Source organism: Heterodontus francisci, chromosome 13, assembly GCF_036365525.1.
Source record: "Heterodontus francisci isolate sHetFra1 chromosome 13, sHetFra1.hap1, whole genome shotgun sequence".
Taxonomy (NCBI): Eukaryota; Metazoa; Chordata; class Chondrichthyes; order Heterodontiformes; family Heterodontidae; genus Heterodontus; species Heterodontus francisci.
The window spans coordinates 89,338,210-89,352,866 of NC_090383.1; the positions used below are offsets into that span (position 1 = coordinate 89,338,210).

A 14,657-nucleotide genomic window follows, 5' to 3' on the forward strand; every position below is an offset into this window, starting at 1 on the left:
AGACATCAACGCTTCAGTAAGGACATCCTCACTGAAATCTGCCATCTCTGCAGCCACAACTGCAACTTCAGAGGAGGGCAAGGACCACATTGCCAGTGTCCTTGAAGGTGACCATGGCGATGAACTTTTATGTGTCTCGCTCCTTCCACGTTGGAGCTGGAGATATTTGCAACAACTCGCTGTTTGCTGTTGATTGTTGCATAATGGAGGTCACTGAAGCTCTCAATTCAAAGGGAGCTAACTACATTTTATTCTCCCTTCCCAGAAACAAACAGGTGGAACGAGCGTGCGGCTTTACTAGGAGTGCAGGCTTCTGCTTGGTGCAGGGTGCCATTCACTTCACGCTTTGTGGGCACCACATACCAACTCTGGCCTATAACGGGAATGAAAGGGATTTCACTTCCTCAATGTGTCGTGGGTGTATGATGTTATGCAGCGAATTATGCATGCCATTGCCCAATATCCTGGCAGTAATCATGATTCCTTCATTCTGTGGCAGTCAACTGTGCCAGCTGCATTTGAACCATCATGACAAACCAAAGGGTGGGGTGACTAGGGCTATCCACTGATGACATGGCTGATGACACTGGTGCGGAATCCACACACATTTGTGTGCGCCATATGTACATGAAAGCCATGCTGCCACACAAAATGTGAGGGAGCAGACCATTGGGGTATTGAAACAAAGCCCTCACTGCTTGGACTGCTCTGGAGGAGACCTGCAGTTCTCAGCTTGATTGGTGTCAAGATTCAAGGTGGTCTGCTGCACGTTGTGCAACCTCACCATCATGAGGGAACAGCCCTTGGCCCCAGCTGGTCAGGAACAAGAGCATGAGGAAAAGGAGGAAGAGAAAGGAAGGAGGCAAGCTAGACAGTCCCTCTCTCACTGGGTTGTCCATGATGAACTCATCCGACTGCAATACCAGTAACCGCAACCACAATTTGCCATTCGCCACCTGTCCCACAACTTACCTTCCACTGTCACTGTCCATCAAAGTGTCCATTTGGTCACAATGCAAAAATAAAAACCACCACAAAATAAATATTTTAAACCAAGTTTATGAATGCACTCATGCAATATTGCATACCAAAGTCAACTAATCATCCTTGTGCATTCTCTTAATGCCTGTCTTCCGTGTGCCTGGCCCAATGCTCTGATGCAATGCTACCCCAGTGGCTGCAGTATGGCTGGTGGAAGGCTGCTGACTTCCAGTGGAGGAAACTGCAGATGGCCTTGCAGGACAACCTTGAGCAGCTCTGGCCCAAGAAAGCTTGTCTGTGGACTGCACCATCTTGGCAAAGGTGGCAGCAGTCTGACTTGGCTGGCTGACAGGCAGCAGCAAGGGCACTGGTGGATTGGCATGAGTGGAAGGATGAAAGCTGCCTTCCTGAGTGCGCTTGTGCTCCATGGACCCACTGCCACTCCCTGTGACAGTGCCTCAGCAAACCTTATAATCTGTTGGAGGACAGGCTGCTGGACTGCTGTAACACCCTGCACGCATGCTGTAGTCCATAATCATGATGACAGCAGTGTGATCTTGCATGGCAGCAAGCTGAATTTGCATGACAGCAGTCTGAGCTTCCACTGCAACATTCAAGCATTGAGTTGCAGCTGCTCATGTTGCAATGGAAACTGCAACATCGGCCATCAGACACTGCATCATGGTTGACTCTACAAGTGTGAAAAAGGAAATTAAAAACAGAAAATGTTACAGATACTCAGTCAGTCTGGCAGCATTTCTGGAGAGAGAAACAGAGTTAATGGGCTGAATTTTGTCGGATGCGTCACGATCCTGATGTCAACCTCAATTCCAGGTCGGGAACTCGGAAGTGGCTGTGGCGGGATGTTGGGTGTGATCTTCCCGGAGGCGGCCAATTAAGAAGCTGCCTTTGGGAGCCCCGTCCAATTCGGGATGGTGGCCAGATTCCAGCGTCGGGAAGTCTGTTCTGTGTGGCCCGTGGATAGGGCTGCCGGCCTCTTTCACAGTGTGTCCACGGATGAGGGGCCATCTGGAGCGGCAGTGGTGCTTTCAGTAGGAAGGGAGCGGCTGCCATTGCAGCAGGTACAACATTAGTGGAGACACCAGTCTCCATGAGGTGGCTGCAATGGCATGCCTTCTCCTTGGGGAAACCTGAACATTGCAATTTATTGCCAACAAATTAATAAAAGGCCTCAAATGTATTGCATCTCGGACCTCCCACCGTGAAGCCGCCTCTGCTGCATTGCCGATCCTGGCACAGCGGGGGGCTTGTGCACTGTTGGGAAAATTTCAATCCATTGTTGAAATGGGACTGATTGCTCTATTACGTACCCTAAGTGGCTACCCACTGCTGCTGGGCAGTTAGCTGTTGCCACTGGAATCCTGTCTCTGGAAAAAGCGCACAGAGGCCGGAAATATTTCATGGAGTGAGCCCGCGCGCTTCCATTGAAATTTCCATCCTTCCCACCCCACAGGCTCCAAAGCCACCTCCACAGGGCTGGGAAAATTCAGCCTAATGTTTCAGGTCAATGAGCTTTTGAGTTCCTATGATGAGTGTTTGCAGCATTTTCTGTTTTTATTTCAAGTTTCCAGCACCCACAGTATTTTGCTTTTGTATTAGTGTGCTGATTGAGTTGGCTACCACTTTCATGCTGGAAAGGATGAGCTCCAAGCTCTGCGCAAAGCTCTGTGTCAAGGTGGTGCTGCACTCCTCCCTGTTCCCCGACATTGACTGTAGATTTCATCGAGTCATAGAGTCGTACAGCATAGAAACAGGCCCTTCGGTCCATCACATCCATGCCGACCATAATGCCTGTCTATACTAATCCCACCTGCCTGCATTAATTCCATATCCCTCTATGCCTTGCTCATTCAAGTACCTGTCCAGATGCCTCTTAAATGTCGCTACTGTTACCCCCTCCACCACCTCCTCAGGTAGCTCATTCCAGATACCCACTATCCTTTGTGTGAAAAATTTACCCCCTTGATCCCCTTTAAACCTCCTACCTCTCACCTTAAATCTGTGCCCTCTAGTTTTGGTCACCCCTACCATGGGAAACAGATTCTGGCTATCTACCCTATCTATGCCTCTCGTAATTTTATATACCTCTATCATGTCCCCTCTCAGCCTCCTTCGCTCCAGGGAAAACAGACCCAGTCTATCTAATCTCTCTTTATAACTCAAGCCCTCCAAACCAGGCAACATCCTTGTGAATCTTTTCTGCACCCTCTCGAGCTTAATCACATCTTTCCTGTAGTGTGGCGACCAAAACTGCACACAGTACTCCAAATGCGGCCTAACCAACGTTATGTACACCATGACATCCCAACTCTTGCACTCAATTCCTGCCGGGTTTCCCAATGCACTAAGCATTTTGTTGTACTTATCCATCAGCATTCTTCTGTAGGCTGCCCCATTGGAGTCATCATCTGTGCCCTCTGCATGGAACCCATGTACAGCCTTACCCTCCAGCAACTAGCACCTGTGCTTTCCTTGCCCTCTACCCTGGCTACAGGCCACTTGTGCCTGGTGTCTCATCAAGTGCAGATCCCACCTCTAATCTATCCTCCAAGACACAAGTGGTCAGTATCTGAACTGGTGTCTGCGAGTGTGAAATCAAGTGACAGTGGTGTGTCTTCAACATTACTCTCTGCTTGGTGTTTCCCCACTGCCTGGCCAGGTTGTAATTCTTGGGTATCTGAAAGGATTTAGGCACAAGGGTAAGATTATGGTGTGAGAGGGGGAGGGAAAGTGAGAGGTGAGTGCTTACACCATCTGCAGCTTGTAAATCAGAACAGAATGGGATAAGAGGGGGAGGTGGGATGTGAGACGGAGTATTAAGTATGAGAATACCATCATCTTCCACATTTTCAGTTCCGCCGCTAGCCACAGCCTCAGCAATGGGCATCTCAATAATGGCCAGCACCGTCACCTCCATGGGGATAAGACATGCAGGTAAGCCTGTCCCCCTCCGGTTAGTTCCTGCTGCTTCTGGTTGTGCGCCACCTTGTCCTGCGAGAGAGAAGGAAGTGTGTCACTAATAGTGGTGCAATGTGTTTGGGTGATATAGCTGTCATGGTTGAAGAGCTGGCAGAGTGTGCTATGTGTGAGATGTGAGTGTGAGGGTTGCAGCAGTGATAAGTGTGTGAGGGTGAGGTAAAGCATATCAATCAATGTTAGTTATGAGGCCTCATTGATAGGCATTGTTGGTAAGTGAGTTGTAGGGGTGTGGTGATTTGAGCAGTGGCTGAGGCTATTGGTACAGTGATAGGAATACAGGACATCTCTCCTCCTTTCTACCTCCTCCACTGAGGCATCCAGTGCAGTGTCTGAAAGCCTTGGACTCCCCTCTCGCCCCTATTGTACCATTCCTCACTCTTTCCCAGGTCAGTTTCTTTAGAACCACAATCCCAGTACCTGCTCCAGCCACAAAGAACCTCCCATTTAAGAGGTGCAGGCTAGCTTTAAATGGTGCTGGCCACTCACAATATTGGCCCCTGCTGATGTGTGCAGCCAATGCAGTTAGGGCTGTTTGGATGCAGAGATCATGGAAATGAGCTGGCAGCACAAAGTAGGCATGCTGCCCACGTGGCAATCAATGGGTGTGGGATAATCGCACATTGTGATCTCGGCACCCATTTTCAGGGGCTGTCCAATTTAGCCCTCAGTAAGTTTGCCACAGTTAGTTTGGAAACTATCTTGTTGTTTCAGGTATTTGGATTCACAGTCAGCTCAATAGCCTAAAAGTCTCTTCTGTGCCAATTTTAAAAGACAAAGAGTTGAGTAGTTTTAATTTGCTTTCCAATAAATATTGCCCTGCAGTAAAAAATTGAGTATGATTCAACAAAACTAAATTGGCAAACTTACTTTTTATGTTACTGTTTCTATGGATCTGTATCTGCTTCATTTATTTTTCAGGCATATTTGTAATGGGAAAATGCACACATGCATGCCATTTCAAAGTTGTGAACACAGCTCTAATATATTTATGTCTGTGCCAGTTCAAATGTTTGGAGAAGGTCTGTACAGGTCAGTAATGTTTAACTGAGAGATACTGGGAAAAATACATCAGCAGTTTATTTTTAAAAAATTTTTTCGGAATGTGAGCGCCACATGCAAGGCCATCATTTATTGCTTCTCCCGATTTGCCCTTGAGAAGATGGTGATGGTCGTTCTCCTTAAACCGTTACATTCATTGTGGTGAAAAACTTCCATAAAGCACTCCCTTGACCACAAGAGTAATGTGGCTGCAGTGTGTACCATCGACAAGTTGCACTGATCTCGCCAAGGCTGCTTCGGCAGCACCTAGCAAATCTACAAGCTCCATTGTGGGTAAGAACCTGGTCATCAGGTGCGAGGCGCTCACGTTGTTGCTCTGCCCATATCCAACTCCTGCGCTGTGGCAGTCACCCGAGCCATTTTCCGCTTCATCTGGGGATCTAAAATGGACCGGGTCCGGAGGGACACAATGTTCAAATCTCTGGACAAGGGCGGGAAAAATGTACCAAACGTGGCCCTCATCCTGATGACCACCTTCGTGTGCGGCTGCATCAAGCTGTGTGTAGATCTCCAGTACGCAAACTCCAAGTGTCACTACGTGCTGAGGTTCTATCTGTCCCCGGTGTTGCGAAGGATGGGCCTGGTCACATTGCCGCGGAACGCTCCATGCAGTTGGGCCGTGCCGTACCACCTATCCTTCGTGGAGCAGTTTCTGAGGGAAAACACCTTTGACCACCGGTCCATCAGGCAGTGGTCTGCACGGAATGTCCTCAAGACCCTACGGGAAAAGGAGACAGTGGATCCTTTCGGATGGTTCCCCGAGCAGACCGTCAAAGTCATTTGGCGGAATGCCTCATCACCAGAACTTTCAAACAAGCACCAAGACGTAGCTTGGCTGGTGGTGAGAAGGGCCCTCCCCGTCAGATCCTTCATGCACACCCGAAGTCTCGCCCCCTCCGCACAATGCCCCCGCGGTGGCTGTGGTGGGGAAGAGACAGTTGCCCACCTCCTCCTGGAATGTGTCTTTGCAAAGCAGGTGTGGAAAGAGATGCAGTGGTTTTTGTCGAGGTTCATCCCAAGCAGCTCTGTAACACAGGAGTCTGTGCTCTGCTGGCTGTTTCCAGGGACGCACACCGAGACAAACATCAACTGCTGCTGAAGGACTATCAATTCTGTGAAAGACGCCCTTTGGTCTGCCCGAAACATGCTGGTCTTCCAGCGCAAAGAGTTGTCCACCACCGAATGTTGCAGACTGGCACATTCCAAGGTCCAGGACTACGTGCTGAGGGACGCACTAAAGCTTGGGGCAGCCGCAGCAAAGGCTCAATGGGGAAAGACCACAGTGTAAGGTCCCCCCACCAAGCTGAACTGAGGGGCTGGATCCATGAGAAACCCCTCGAACTGTAGCGGGAAAATTTCTGTCTCCTGTATAATGTAAAAATGTATCTGGCAGGACAAATGTGAAATGGAAGGGTTGTGAGGCAACTCATAATTGTATAGAAGCAAACTGATGACCTTTGCACTGTTGTATTTTTTGACTTGATGTTGTTTTAAACTGTTTGGGAATGTAATTTTTACAGATTTTTATGAATAAAGTATATTTTGGAAATTAAAAAAAACACTTAGAAGGACCAAGGCAGCAGATGCATGGGAACACCAACACTTCCAAGTTTCGCTCCAAGTTTCACACCATCCTGAACTTGGAAATATATTGCCGTTCCTTCATCATCAATGGCAATAAATGCTGGCCTTGCCAGTGATGCCCACATGCCATGAATGAATAAAAAAAAGGCAGGGAGCTCCAGACTTTTCATGCAATGGCAAAGAAGGAACAGCGATATGTGTCCAAGTCTGGATGGTGTGTGACTTGGAGAGGAACTGGAGGTGATGGCTTTCCCATACTTGTGCTATCCTTGTCCTTCTAAGTGGAGGTGGTCACAGGTTTGGGAGGTACTGCTGAAAAAGCCATGGTATGTAGATGCAGTACATGCTGTAGCTAACACATTGCAGCCACAGTATGCTCATGATGGAAAGGGTGGATGCTTAAGCTTGTGGATGAAATGCCAATTATGCAGGCTGTTTTGTCCTGGATGGTGTTGAGCTTCTTAAGTGTTGTTGCAGCTGCACCAAAGAATCCAGAGTATTCCATCCCACTCCTGACTGTGCTTTTCTGGTCGTGGAGAAGCTTTGAGGAATCAGGAGGCAAACCATTTGCCACAAAATATCCAGCCACTGACCTGCTCTACTAGCCACGGCATTTATGTAATCGGTCAATGGTAATGCCTGGATGTTGATTGTGGGGGACACTCTTGTTGGAGGTAGTCATTGGAGGGAGTTTCAATGAAGGGTCACTGACCCGAAACGTTAACTCTGCTTCTCTTTCCACAGATGCTGCCAGACCTGCTGAGTGATTCCAGCAATTCTTGTTTTTGTTTCAGATTTCCAGCATCCGCAGTATTTTGCTTTTATTTTTGTTGGAGGTAGTCATTGCCTGGCACTTGTGTAGTATGAATGTTACTTGCCTTTTGTCAGCCCAACACTAAATAGTGTCCAGGTCTTTCTGCATATGGACTGCTTCATTATCTGAGGAATCATGAAAAGAGCCGAACAGTATAGAATTATTAGCAAACTGTCCGACTTCTGACCTTATGATGGAGGAAAGTTCATTTATAAAGTAGACAATGATATTTGGATTTAGGACGCTGTCCTGAGGAACTTCTGTAATAATGTCCTGGGGCGAAGATGATTGACCTCCTACAACCAAAAAATCCAATGGGCAATTCAGAAGAAACTTCTTTACCCAGAGTGGTGAGAATGTGAAACTCAGTACCACAGGGAGTGGTTGAAGCAATTTTTTAAAAATTCATTCATGGGATGTGGGCGTCACTGGCTATGCCAGCATTTATTGCCCATCCCTAATTGCCCATGAGAAGGTGGCGGTGAGCTGCCTTCTTGAACCGCTGCAGTCCATGTGGGGTAGGTACACTCACAGTGCTGTTAGGAAGGGAGTTCCAGGATTTTGACCCAGTGACAGTGAAGGAACGGCGATATAGTTCCAAGTCAGGATGGTGTGATGGTGTGAGGATGGAATAGTATAGATGCATTTAAGGGGAAGCTGGACAAGCATATAGGGGAGAAGGGAATAGAGGGTTACGATGTTAGATTTATATGAGAAAGATGGGAAGAGGGTCGAGTGGAGCATAAAGCCGACATGGACTGGTTGGGCCAAATGGCCTGTTTCTGTGCCGTATATCCTATGTAATTCTATATAACCATAACTATCTTTCTTTGTAACAGGTATTGATGTCATATTTACGAGTGCTCCTTGATGCCACATTCAGTCAAATGCTGCCTTGATTTCAAGACCAGTCACTCTCACCTCACCTTTGGAATTCAGGTCTTCTGTCCATGTTTGGACCAAGGCTGTAATGAGGTCTTGAGTGAGTGGCCCTGGTGAAATTGAAAAGGAGCATCAGTAAGCAAATTATTGGTGAGTAAATGCTGCTAGATACTATTGTTGTTGATGACGCCTTCCATCACTTTGCTGATGAGTGGGAGTAGGCTGATAAGGTGGTAATTGGCCTGGTTGGATTTGTCCAGCTTTGTGTGGACGGGAAAAATCTGGGTAATTTTCTGTATGACCAGGTAGACTGAAACAGCTTAGCTGAGCACGTGGCTAGTCTGGATTTGAGTTAAACTTAAAATTTTACAGCAGAACATTTGCAAAAATGGAGTAGACATCTGTTCAATCAGATGAGAGTGATTGCAGATGCTTTATTCTCCTCTCCACTCTTGCTATTGATTGGTCAGGGTTCCATGTGCACTAGTAATTCACTGGGATCTGATCCATGTAGGCAATCTTCATGCATGACCCAAACAGTGAGTTCTGGCAGGCTGTATCACAGAATCACAGAATTGTTACAGCACAGAAGGAGGCCATTCGGCTCATTGTTTCTGCACCAGCTCTCTGAATGAGCATTTCACCAAGTGTCATTCCCCTGCCTTCTCCCTGTAACCCTGCACATTCTTCCTTTTCATAAAACAGGCCAATTCCCTTTTGAGTGCTTCAATTGAACTTGCCTCCACCACACTTGCAGGCAGCGCATTCCAGACCTTAACCACTTGCTGCGTGAAAAGGGTTTTCCTCATGTTGCTTTTGCTTCTTTTAACAATTACTGTAAATCTATGCCCTCTCGTTCTCCATCCTTACACGAGCGGGAACAGTTTCTCTCTGTCTGCTCTGTCCAGACCTCTCGGGATTTTGAATACCTCCATCAAATCTCCTCTCAGCCTTCTCTTCTCCAAGGAAAACAGTCCCAACTTCTCCAATCTATCTTCATAACTGAAGTTTCTGATCCCTGGAATCATTCTTGTGAATCTTTTCTGCATCCTCTCTAAAGCCTGCGTATCCTTCCTAAAGTGCAACGCCCAGAACTGGAAGCAATACTTCAGCTGAGGCTGAACTATTGTCTTATACAAGTTCAACATAACCTCCTTGCTCTTGTACTCTCTGCCCCTTTTAATAAAGCTCAGGATACTGTATGCTTTATTAACCGCTCTCTCAACCTGTCCTGCCACCATAATGACTTATGCACATATACACCCAGGTCCCTCTGCTCCGGCACCCCATTTAGAATTGTGCACTTTATTTTATATTGTCCCTCCATGTTCTTCCTACCAAAATGCATCTGTTGACACTCTGACTGCATTGTCATCTGACATACCCAAGGGTGCTGAGATTAATTGTAATGGCCCAACTGCTGCCTAGATGTGATTAGCGAACTCAGATAACTCCTTCTGTTTAGGACAGTATTGTGCTAGCTGTTGCATTTACCAGTGGAAACAGTCAAGCAGTGGTCAACCTGCATTTATAACCCAATTCAAATAATGAGTTAGGCATAAGCTTAAAAGATTTAATGATCTTCCACAATATAGACACTTGGCAACCAAATGATTAAAATTTCTCGTCGACTTAATTGGCAGACAGAATTGATGGATTTATTTTTCTGGGTTAATGTCATTGTAAGATTTTTTGATTGGGGTGAATTCGGGCCTGGTTAGACATTGGCGTAAAGCAGGCAAAACCTATACAGCATATTGCTCTGATTGCATTGTATCATTGACAATGGAACTTGCCAACACTCTGCAATTTGAATCCATTTGACAGCATCATGGAGAATGCCTAACGTGTCCAAGGTCTTATGATACTCTTTCCTGATATGGGTTGAAAAATCAATTTGCGACATATTGTTCCACTCTGAGTAATAACGGTAATGAAAGCCAGATGTACCTTACAGCAAGAATGAAAAACACTAAGGCCAACTAGTTTCATATAAACTTGTAATGGTGTTAGTTTTCTCTCATATTTTTCCTTGACATTCCATGTTATGCCCACTTTGGTAGCAGTGATCGCCTAGACTTCAATGTATAAAAAAGCTGTTTATAGAAAGTTTTTAAAATACAGCTTAATTTTTAGAAGCACAATAAAACTCAAATAGAACTTTAGAAATATTTCATTTTGTGGGAGCAGGTGATAAAACATTTTATAAACAATTGATTGCTTTATTTATAATCTAGTCACCAAATGCATTTGTTGCACTTAATCATTTGGCGCTAAGACTGTCATGTTGCCAAAAAATAGGGCTTTATTTTTAGGAAGGTGGAAATGCTAAAACATTTAAAGCAGCCACTGAAGAGTCTTAAATCACACATACATACCACGCCATTAAATTTTAATGAAGAAAGTTACATGTCCAACCTGAAGGCATTAAGCAAATAAGAAATAGTAAGAAATGTCAGGATCAGTTTGATTGTGAACCAATATCCTACTAATGTTTAAATACAGATTTTCCCTCTTCAGTTTTCTCCCTCAGGGAGGAATGCCATTGATACAGGATACCCTTTCACCCGAGTGGCCATTTGTCACATGCAAACCGAGATAGTAAGTCAATCCCAATCCTCATCTGCACACGCAATTTCGAGCAGAGGTCACTGCTTTTCTTTCAGCTCTCAAGCCTAGAGAATTGAGGCCAAATTTAGTGCACCTACTGCTATTCTGGCTGAGATCAATGGAGGTCAGCTAACTCAGCATAAACTGGGAATCAAACGGGCACCTTCCTGGACGGCACTTAAATTAATTCTGCACTAGGCTGCAGATTTAACCAGCAGAAAGTCAGCCAACATTTAATGACCATTTCAGTGCTGACAGAACCGTTTTTTGCAGAGAAGGAAAGACATCAGCCCATTACCCAAGGCCAGGAAGGTTCTGTTTTGAATCAGATCTTGTGGTTATATTGCGAGCCAGAGACATAATCCAGGCTCAGTGTTTAGAATCGGCATGGGTCAATTGAGAAAACAAGTTATATTGCTTTTTCTCAGCAAGGAAACAGAAACCTGTAAATGCCCAGACATGTGAACAATTAAAATTCTTTACAAATGTTTTAATCTAAGTTGCAGTGCCAGGCAATGACGGTGAACCTTAGGTAACACATGGCAGCTGTGGAGCAGAAGGGAAGGTCTGAGAATCAAAGTGAAGGGGTGCATTGAGAAATTCAGCTTTCAGTGCACCTCTAGTATAGATTGGTCATTCTGGCAAGTGTTTAAATTGATGCTGATATGAAACCAATCTTTGAGACAGTTCATACTTTGTTAGGAAATGCATAATTTAACCTGAATATATGGGATTTTGGAATCCAAATTTTAGACTATTTCAACTTCAGTATGGCAATATAATCATGGCAGTTGAGTTTGACAGAGATGTCTAAATGTGCATTAAGTTCAAAGGTACGTTTTACATGGATAAAAAGAAAGACTTGCGTTTATCACGGAATTTCAGAATCTCAGAATTGTTACAGCACAGAAGGAGGCCATTCGGCCTGTCATGTCTGCACTGGCTCTCCGAATCCAGACCTCAGGACGTCCCAAAGCGCTTTACACCAATTAACTACTTTTGAAGTGTTGTCACAGTTAGAATGTAGGAAACGCAGCAGCTGATCTGTGTGCAGCAAGCTCCCACAAACAGCAATGCGATAATGAACTGAAAATCTGTTTTTTTTTAAGAGTTGACAGAGGCATAAATATTGGCTAGGACACCGGGGAGAACTCCCCTGCTGTTCTTCAAATTAATTCCGTGGGGCCTTTTGCGGCCACCTGAGAGAGAGAGAGAACATAAGAAATAGTAGCAGGAGTTGACCATTCGGTCTCTCGAACCTGCTCTGCCATTCAATGCAATCATGGCTGACCTTCTGCCTCAACTCCACTTTCCTGCTTACTCCCATTCCATGAGAGACCAAAAATCTGTTTATCACAGCCATGAATATATTGAATAATGGAGCATCTACAATCCTCTGGGCAAGACAATTACAAAGATCCCCAATCCTTTGAGTGAAGAAGTTTCTCCTCATCTCAGTCCTAAATGATCAACCCCTTATCCTGAGACTGAACCCCCATGTTCTAGATTCCCCAGCCAGGAGAAAAACCTCTCAGTGTATACCCTGTCAAGTCCCGTCAGAATCTTGCATGTTTTGTTGAAATTACCTCTCATTCTTCTAAGTTCCAGAGAGTATAGGCCCAATTAACACAGCTTTTAGTCAGAGGACAACCATTCGTGACACCTCAGATACTGAAGCAGTCTGTGTAGAAATGCAGCAAGACCTGGACAATATCCAGGCTTGGCTGATAAGTGGCAAGAAAAATTCGTGCCACGCAAGTGCCAGGCAATGACTATGTCAAACAAAAGAGAATCTAACCATCTCCCCTTGACATTCAAGAGCATTACGATCACTGAATCCCTCACTATCAACATCTTGGAGGTTACCATTGACCAGAAACTGAACTGGAGTAGCCATATAAATACCATGGCTGCAAGAGCAGGTCAGAGGCTCGGAATCCCGCAGCGAGTAACTCACCTCATGACTACCCAAAACCTGTCGACCATCTACAAGGCACCAGTCAGGAGTGTGATGGAATACTGTCCACTTACCTGGATGGGTGCAGTTCCCACAACACTCAAGAAGCTCGACACCATCCAGGACAAAGCAACCCACTTGATTGGCACCCCATTTACGAACATTCACTCCCTCCACCACCGACACATAGAACAAAGAACAAAGAAAATTACAGCACAGGAACAGGCCCTTCGGCCCTCCAAGCCTGCGCCGATCCAGATCCTCTACCTAAACATGTCGCCTATTTTCTAAGGGTCTGTATCTCTTTGCTTCCTGCCCATTTATGTATCTGTCCAGATACATCTTAAAAGACGCTATCGTGTTCGCATCTACCACCTCCACTGGCAACGCGTTCCAGGCACCCACCACCCTCTGTGTAAAGAACTTTCCACGCATATCCCCCCTAAACTTGTCCCCTCTCACTTTGAACTCGTGACCCCTAGTATTTGAATCCCCCACTCTGAGAAAAAGCTTCTTGCTATCCACCCTGTCTATACCTCTCATGATTTTGTACACCTCAATCAGGTCCCCCCTCAACCTCCGCCTTTCTAATGAAAATAATCCTAATCTACTCAACCTCTCTTCATAGCTAGTGCCCTCCATACCAGGCAACATCCTGGTGAACCTCCTCTGCACCCTCTCCAAAGCATCCACATCCTTTTGGTAATGTGGTGACCAGAACTGCACGCAGTATTCCAAATGTGGCCGAACCAAAGTCCTATACAACTGTAACATGACCTGCCAACTCTTGTACTCAATACCCCGTCCGATGAAGGAAAGCATGCCGTATGCCTTCTTGACCACTCTATTGACCTGCGTTGCCACCTTCAGGGAACAATGGACCTGAACACCCAAATCTCTCTGTGCATCAATTTTCCCCAGGACTTTTCCATTTACTGTATAGTTCATTCTTGAATTGGATCTTCCAAAATGCATCACCTCGCATTTACCCTGATTGAACTCCATCTGCCATTTCTCTGCCCAACACTCCAATCTATCTATATTCTGCTGTATTCTCTGACACTCCCCTTCACTATCTGCTACTCCACCAATCTTAGTGTCGTCTGCAAACTTGCTAATCAGACCACCTATACTTTCCTCCAATAGGGGGAGCAGGGGCAGCAGTGTGTACCATCTACAAGGTGCACTACAGCAATGCACCAAGGCTCCTTAGACAGCAACTTCCAAACGCATGACCTCTACCATCTAGAAGGACAAGGGAAGCAGTTGCATGGGAACACCACCACCTGCAAGTTCCCATGCAAGCCACACACCATCCTGACGTGGAACTATATTGCCGTTCCTTCACTGTCACTGGGTCAAAATCCTGGAGCTCCCTTCCTCACAGCATTGTGGGTGTACCTACCCTACATGGACTGCAGCAGTTCAAGAAGGTGGCTCACCACCACCTTCTCGAGGGCAATTAGGAATGGGAAATAAATACTGTCCTAGCCAGCGATGCCCACATCCCAATGAATGAATTTAAAAAAACCTTTCTTTCCAGGAACCAATCTAATGAACCTTCATTGTACTGCCTCCAATGCAAGTATATTCTTCCTTAGATATGGAGACCAAAAATGCACACAGTACTCCAGATTTGGCCTCACCAAAGCCCTGTACAATTGAAGCAAGACTTCCTTTTCTTGCACCCCTAGCAATAAAGGTCAATATGCCATTTGCCTCCCTAATTATTTGTGGACCTGCATACTAACTTTCCGTGTTCATTGTACG

At 45.8% G+C, this 14,657-nt stretch overlaps 1 protein-coding gene across 2 annotated transcripts in view; it reads left to right on the forward strand.

Moving 5' to 3' along the window:
• The window catches only part of LOC137376488 (zinc finger CCHC domain-containing protein 3-like), a 153,532-nt gene that overhangs the window by 122,501 nt on the left and 16,374 nt on the right, over positions 1-14,657 (forward strand). The window contains exon 4 of one of the 2 annotated variants that reach the window (XR_010976246.1): positions 8,278-8,470. The exons of the other annotated variant lie outside the window; for it this stretch is intronic. The gene's annotated coding sequence lies outside the window, so the exon portion shown is untranslated. The remainder of the gene's footprint in view (positions 1-8,277; positions 8,471-14,657) is intronic. 2 annotated transcript variants of the gene reach the window in all.